General features: G+C 40.7%; 2 long non-coding RNA genes across 2 annotated transcripts in view; both read left to right on the plus strand.

Annotated features, from left to right (window-relative positions):
* Positions 1-5,846, plus strand: part of LOC146458925 (uncharacterized) — an 88,541-nt gene extending 82,695 nt beyond the window's left edge. Inside the window, exon 3 of the long non-coding RNA XR_014858093.1 lies at positions 4,464-5,846. This is a non-coding gene — a long non-coding RNA (uncharacterized LOC146458925). The remainder of the gene's footprint in view (positions 1-4,463) is intronic.
* On the plus strand, positions 2,915-4,473 carry LOC146458933 (uncharacterized). Its single transcript, XR_014858092.1, has 2 exons — positions 2,915-3,466; positions 4,092-4,473. It is a non-coding gene; the product is annotated as an uncharacterized LOC146458933 (long non-coding RNA).
* Positions 5,847-7,781: the final 1,935 nt, after the last annotated feature.

Genomic DNA, 7,781 nt, shown 5'->3' on the forward strand with positions numbered 1-7,781 from the left:
TTTCTGACTAGCAATATAATTAATATTATAATAATTAATCACCCAGACATCCACTATTTACTGCCAAAAGCATACTTCGCTTTAACTCCTTCCTTTTACAGTTTTCATCAAGACATTTGCCGTGATCATTTCTGGCAACACTAAACAGTCCTTTTTCCTTCGGAAAAGAGTGTATACAATCACTGATTGAGTAAGTTGGCGTCACCCATAATATGGCAGAGGGCGGAAAATAAAATCAAATTTATTTGTGTGTCTGTAACGCGCAGTGCACAGTCTCAGTACAATCAGTGATGTGATGTGAATTACAGCTAAGGATGTCAGCCTACTTCGAAAAATGCCTTTCAAGCAACTTAAGTTGTGTAAATTTGTCTCAGTCGTTTTCGTTTTCTAAATAATTCTCACGGAATTTGAAACATTTATAGCCTTAGGGGGGACGCTGTGAGAAAGTAATTAAACGCACCTACACAAATCAAATACACTGTAAAAGAAGTCATGCGACTAATCTACAAAACAATTCTTTTTTCGCTAGCCTCCAGTAAGTTCACAGATATTTCATTGCTCGTTTATTAACAGGTTATGGTTCGGCTTTTGTCTTATAGCATCTATGAAAGACGCAGTAACAAACGTTAGAAACAAAGCCAGGAAAACTAAATGGTTTATACTGCAATGGTCACACCACTTCGCGGTATGGTCAGTACCTCACGCATGCGCACCACCACATCATCCGGATAATCGTAACCATGGGCAGTTGTTTTGGCCTGCCCGGGTGATATGGCTGACGTGTGCACATGCATGAGGTACTGGCCATACCACAGAGTTGTGCAGTGGTTAAATGATTTATATACGATAGCTTGGCGTAGCAAGTGTCTTCCGTTTGTTCGGGTGGCGTCTTTTTGCATTTTGACCGCGCAGAAATTGGAACGAAAGCGATAAAACGAAGGAGGGGTGGGGGGGGGGGGGCGACATTTCGCCCCATTTCACGCGCGTCCAAAAATACGAAAATCGGCTTTTTAGTGCAGAAAACATCACGGAAAAGCTTGCCTCGCAGGCTAAAACGAGCGCATAATATTGACACAAAGGCGTTCCTTTTTGTCCGGTCTCATTTTGAACTTATCAAATTAGCGCACCCTCCTGGGTCTGATCTGCGTAATTGATCTGACAATGAAACATGGCGGGGTTTTAGCTCTAATGCGAACACTTAAACATTGTATAGTGTATGTTCACGAATGCATGTCTTGAAATTAATTAAGTTCGGCTGAAAATAAACTGATTAAAATGCGCGTCAGGGCATAAAAAGGCAGACATTTTAATTAAGCTAAAAAATAAGAGATCTAGGGTAAATAATTTCGGACACGGAGTGGCAGTTAAACTTATAGTTTACTTAAGGTTTATAACTTCATATACGCTTTAATGAAATCAAATCGTTCTTCAATATGCATAGCAAATTTGCAATAATTAATAACCCAGACATCGACTATTCACTGTCAACAACATGCTCTGCTCAACTCCTTTTCTTTTTGTTTCAGTTATCGAGCTGCTGCCCAAGAAGGGTTTTGGCAACACTAAAGAGTTCCTTTTTTACCGGAGAAGAGTGTACGCAATCATGAGGACTAGTCAGGTTGTTCGTGCGTCAGTAATGCAATTCTTTTTTAGTACAATTACTTAATCTAGTCTGTGCAGTGATATGTCTGATATGAATTATGACTAACGATATCAGGAAAGTTTGATAAAACGTACTTGAACAACCAAGTAAGGCAATCGAGTTTTTTTCTGAGTAATTTGTACGGAATTTATCCGTATTCTGATTTGGCCTGAGGGTGAACGCTTTGATCAAGTAATTAAACACAGCGGGATAAACAAAGATCAGCCATGCAAGTAATCTGTACAATGATTATTTTCACTAAAAATTCAATCATTAAGTTCGCAGATGCTTCTTTGTTCGTTTATTTTCCGTGCATGGTTTACCCTGGTCCCAGACGTTTCCTTTCTATTTTCTCCTTAAACAGAATTGAACCACGAAGCCTGCCTCCTCCACAGTCTCCTCTCTTCTTTATAAGTGAGAACGAGTGCGAATAGGAGCTAGAGGAGCATGGGAACGAGGGCGAAGCGGTGGATTATGGGAGGGCATTCCCGTCCCCAGAGCCTTCTAATTAACAATTAGATTATGAGCTCGAGATTTCTATCGCGTGATAGTTGATGAGGGCGAAGCCCGAATCAACTATCACGCATAGAAATCGAGAGCGAATAATCTAATTGTTTTAGTATAAATCTACTAGTCGTTAAAAACTAAACAAGTAAATTATCTGTTTCCTCATAGCAGACACTTCGAAAACGCGACGAAGCGGCCGCCATTTTGTTGAAAACCGCTACTCACTATCTATCACAGAATAGATAGCGAGTAGCGTAGCCAATCAGAGAACGGCATTCGTGATAGAACACTAGTAGATTTATACTAATCCCTCTTAGCTGGCTTGGTCCTCGTGCCCAGTCACCAGCGGCTAAGAGGACCTTGCGGCTCTCGGGCCCGTTCTCGAAAGTCCCGGTAATTTTCGGGCCCGTTAACTTATCGGAGCCGTTACCGGGAAATTTTATCGGGCCCGATGTTGCGGTTCTCGAAGCACCCCTAAACTTTCCCGGTTATTTCCGGGCCCGGTAAAATAGGGGACCGTTACCAGGCTCTTGCGCGCGCCTCACGCTCGTTCGCCAGAGAAGGAGAACGACTTGGGACTACACGTAGTTCACTACAGCTTATAAGGTAAACTACCCGGAGTGTCAAAATAATTCGTGGACTAAAAACGTGACGCTGTCTACAGTCATTAGCCGTTAAGTTTTTAAATTAAACTGGCTTATTTATTTTTATTCATTTGTTATTTCTTTGCTACTAAAGTGTTATTAGAATGAGGTCATGAATTATTAAAAAAAAAATAAACATTAGGGGAAAGCTACTGGAAAACAGTGAACTATTAGCTTAGAAGATGCTTGAAAGGAATTAGGATATAAAATGAACTGTGGCAAGGAAGTCTCAAGAAACCATAAGGTTTATAGCAAAGAGACCTCCTCATGGTAGTTTTGCATAGATACAATAAGCTTTAAGAATGAAAATGAGAGAATAAATTTTACAAATGTTAACACTGCTCCTTACCAGAGGAAGGTAGCCAGTTAACCAGGTTTGTCAATTGCAATAATTACATACAATTCCTGTTTGAGAAAAAATCAGAATTGTGGAGTGTCATTCGTTCGTGCATGTGGAGGCGCTTGTGGTGTATTAGGTGGCTTACCAAACTTTTCAAGATAGTTCATCAATTCTGGAGCGCTTGAGATAAGATGAGAAGGATGCTTATGTGTTGATTTGTGTGTAACAAATCCCATGTTCTTTCGTATTACTAGGTTAGCACGCTGGTAGAAAACAATGAACGTATTTACGGCACAAGACACGGAGGTTTTGTTCAGTTCAAGGATAGGCAAGGTATGCTCCTCACCAATTGATAACTGGCTTATTTTTCTTGAATAATTAATGATCAGCCTCATAGTCTAGTGCATTACATCCAGGAGGGAGTAGTAATACAACTAGTCACTTCATGTTAGGTATCTTGTGATGGACTAGCATCTCATTGGGGGGGGGGGGGGGGGTGGGAGGGGGTAATAATACTCCTAGTCATTTCATGTTGGGTATCCTGTGATGGATTAGCATCCCATGGGGGTGGGGGGGGGGGGATTTTTTAGAGATAATTAGAAAACAATTATTCTAAAAAACAGTAAAATATAAAGCAATTAATATATGGCATTTTTTTTTCCAAATTGAAGCTTTATGATCTCTGAAATTGCATGGTTACCCCCAGTTTTCTTTTTGGATTGCATACTTTTAAACCACACAAAAATATCCATGTATTAGTAGGCACCACCCATAGGAAACCCAAGTATCTCGAGATGCGCAGAACGTTAGTATGCGCAGTAACAAAAGTAGGCACTGTTCTTAATCTTTTATGACATGTGAATCAAGGTTTTTTGTTCAAAAGTTCATTTTCCTGTCTTTTTTTTTTCAGTTAGCTTCAATTTTTCTTGTTAAACCCTTGTTTAAACCTCCTTTTCAGGTCAAGGCCGCTATCGTCGTCAAAACCAACAGCATTATGATCGACAGGACAGACCTGAAAAACAGGATAGACAGGATCGGTACAACTGGCAAGAGAGACATGGGCGACAGCATGATAGGTCTTACCAGCAACAGTCTTCACAAGCGTCTTACTGACCACAAAAGAACAGAAACTGACCAGTGGATTAAAATCCTCCAATCACAGCCTATGAACATTACCTTTTGAGCCAAATGTCTTTATTTTCTAAGAGGTGCGCTAGAGTGACTGACGGCGGTGAAAAACTTAACGTTTGATTGAATGTTGAACTTCAGAGTGTATGTTACTGAAAGACGTAGTAAGAAATTTAAGCACACGATGGAGGGGAATTTGTAGCTTGTTGCTGAGGTTTAAAGGATTAAGTTTGGTCATTAGAGCGTGGTTATTCAAAGCGACCACCTATAATTTCAAGCTTACGTGGTCGCTTACGAGAGGTTAGACCACAAGGGGTCTAAATTTTGAACTCGTTAGCATGAGGTGACTCTCCAGAGATTTAATAGCCACGAAAACGTTTTTGAACTTTCCAAAATTATATTGATAAAGATTTCAGCAAACCATCGACTAGTTGATGGTTTGCTAGCCTGCGAACAGCAGACCGGAAATACGTCTGCTGTTCGCACTGGCTATGGGTTTGTCTGTGATAAATAATCTAATACGGGGTATGCGACAAGCCCATTTCGAGAAACCCGGTTCCTCCGATTGTGACATTCATGTTTCCTGAACTACCCAAGAATGTGCATGTGGTAATGTTACAAAGGTTAATTGTCCACCTTCCGACAGGGGATACATATCAGGACATTCGTAACAAGTGGTCGCTTACGGGAGGTTAAAAAACAGAAGAAAATTGCACAATGACATCTCTAAGAGTGATCGCGGCCGCCTACAAGAAGTGGGTCAAACTTTAGTGATTTGGCTGGGGAAATTTTGACATTTTGGAAAAGTGGTCGCTTACTTGAGGTGGTCCTTACGAAGGTGGTTTGCAAGGGGAGATTCTACTGTATTAATTCAGCTTTGCATGATTCCTATTGAATCCTACACATTTTTGTAGCTACTTCTCTTCTTAGAGAAGTAGCTACTATGTCATCGAGTTTTAAGTCCGTAAGTGGTCCAATCTACGGCATGTTTCCGTTACCCGAAGTTGGGTCGACGTCACCACGACAGGCTGGCGAGATCTCAGTCGGCTTTATTCGTAGATCCTTGTTTATTCAAAATGGCCGTCGCGTCTCTCTTGCGTGAATTTTCATGGTTGCAGTTTGTAGTTCTTAGAACGAAATCACAGGTTTTCAATACTGTAAATCAAAAGAACAACTTCTAAGGAACACTGGGCTGCTTAAAAAGAGGAAACAGTGACTTCAAAGCGGAGAAATGCCTGTTCGAGATTGTGTCAAGGCGAAACATGTGCGATGGGAAACAACTTAGATCTGCAAATCATCACATGAGCTGTAGACGTTCTCGGAAATTTTTGTGTGCTGCTGGCAATCCACTTTTCAAAATACTACAGGTTTGAATATGAATTTCACCGTGCTTTATGTAAATTGGTCGATTTGTCATTTTTCAAAAAGCTTCAGCGAAATTTTCGAAAAACGAGAAATTGTGCTTTAGTCATTTTTAGTGACTCACAGTTCGCGTAGCTTCACTCGAGGCGAAAATTGAACGAATTTGCTTTTCAGGCGTGAACAAAGGTCTGTCTGAATAAATTTTTTTAATAAAGAAAGCTTATTGTCTGTTTATCTGTGTGTTGATTCACGGAATTTCTTCACCATCCGATCTGATGTAAACACGGGTGAGCCAAACAATATCTAATACTGTCCCCTGTGTATTTTAAGGGACACAGTCACCTTTGTGACCGCGCTGACCTGGACACTAGTTTGGTCAATTTTGAAAAACGTCCACCTCAACCTGAAATCAAAAGTACGTATTTTTACACGGAATGCCCGCAGGGCAGGCCGTGTCTAGCTTTCGGTCGGGTATCTTTTTACGCGGGATGCCCTGAGTGGGCATACTGTGTCTAAAAACGGGACGATTTCTTTTTCTTCGTCGTAGCCACAAATCGGTACATTAATTACGCGGGATGCCCTGACGGGCATACCGTGTCTAAAAACGGGTCGATTTCTTTTTCTTCATGGTAGCCACAAATTGGCACATTAATTTATTCATTAAACTCTGCCCTCTCCTACTGGGGATGTATTGTTCTGATTGTCTTCAACAAAAGCAGGCCAATCAAAATCCATTCTTGTCGCGTATATCGCGAGGGAGGGGACCCACTCACCCCAACTTTTGTGACGTCAAAGCATCATTTGATTTATTCATTAATCTTAGATTAAACTCTCCCCTCTCCTACTCGGGATGTATTGTTCTGATTGTCTTCAACAAAAGTAGGCCAATCAAAATCCATTCTTGTCGCGTATATCGCGAGAGAGGGGACCCACGCACCCCTCCTTGTGTGACGTCAAAGCATCATTTGATTTATTCATTAATCTTGGATTAAATTGGTGGCGCCATATTGTTAACATGTTGTGGACTCAAGTGTGCCGTTTTGAAACAGAAAATAAACAATTTTGAAACGGTAAATCGAAAGAATAACTTCTAAGAAGCACTCGACCTTTAAAACGGTGGAAATTGGAGAATTCCTGGCGAAGGAATCGTGCTTTGTTTGACAGTCTTAGACCACGATGCGAGACTAAAAAGAGGTCATTGAGAAGCTTACGTTATCGTAATGGAATTTCAGAAACTTCTGGTGAAAGTCTGAGTCGCGTAACACAAGGGAAACAACGTAACGCGATCGTCGTGACTCAAACTATTCCATTAGCAAGGATAGTTTTATAAATCTGCGAAGCATACAGTTGGAATAAATGCATCTCGCGTAAATGCCAGTATAGGCATCCTGTTTTTTTTTTCTTCGTCGTAGTCACAAATCGACAAATTGATTTATGCATTAATATATCTCCTCCCTTAGTAGGGATGTATTGTTCTGATTGTCTTCAACAAAAGCAGGCCAATCAAAATCTATTAATCGGGCACATATCACGAGAGAGGGGACCCACTCATCCCTTCCTGTGTGACATCAAATCATTATTTGATTTATTCATTAAACGTTGATTAAATTCTGCCCTCTCCCAGAAGGGATTTATTGTTCTGATTGTCTTGAACAAAAACAGCCCAATCAAAATCTATTATCGGCGCGTATATCACGAGGGAGGGGACCCACTTATCTCTACCTGTGTGACGTCAAAGTAAGACAATATTTCGAAAAGTTGTTTTTGTTCAATGGCGGCCACATGTATGAATTTAAGACTCTGATCTGCCGTTTTGAGAGAGAAAACAAATCTTTTTCAAGCGGTAAATCGAAATAATAACTTCTACGTAGTACTCGACAGTTGAAAAGGGGGAAATTGGGAGAGTTCACAGCGGAGAAATTCCGCTTTAAAAAACAGATCGAATAATCAACGCGAAGGATTAGAGCTAGAGGAGGCCAGGCAAGCTCAGCGGGGTCATGACGTTATTGCAGAGTTATTTCTGGTATGATTCCTAGTAACACAACGATAAGTATCACGCAATATATCTGAATAAAACCATTCACACAATTATTTCAATTGCCAAGGGAGGATAGTTTTAAATATCTGCGAAACATACAATGGGGAATAATTGGGGCTA

This window comes from Pavona decussata, unplaced genomic scaffold (assembly GCF_977016875.1).
Source record: "Pavona decussata unplaced genomic scaffold, jaPavDecu1.1 SCAFFOLD_225, whole genome shotgun sequence".
Taxonomy (NCBI): Eukaryota; Metazoa; Cnidaria; class Anthozoa; order Scleractinia; family Agariciidae; genus Pavona; species Pavona decussata.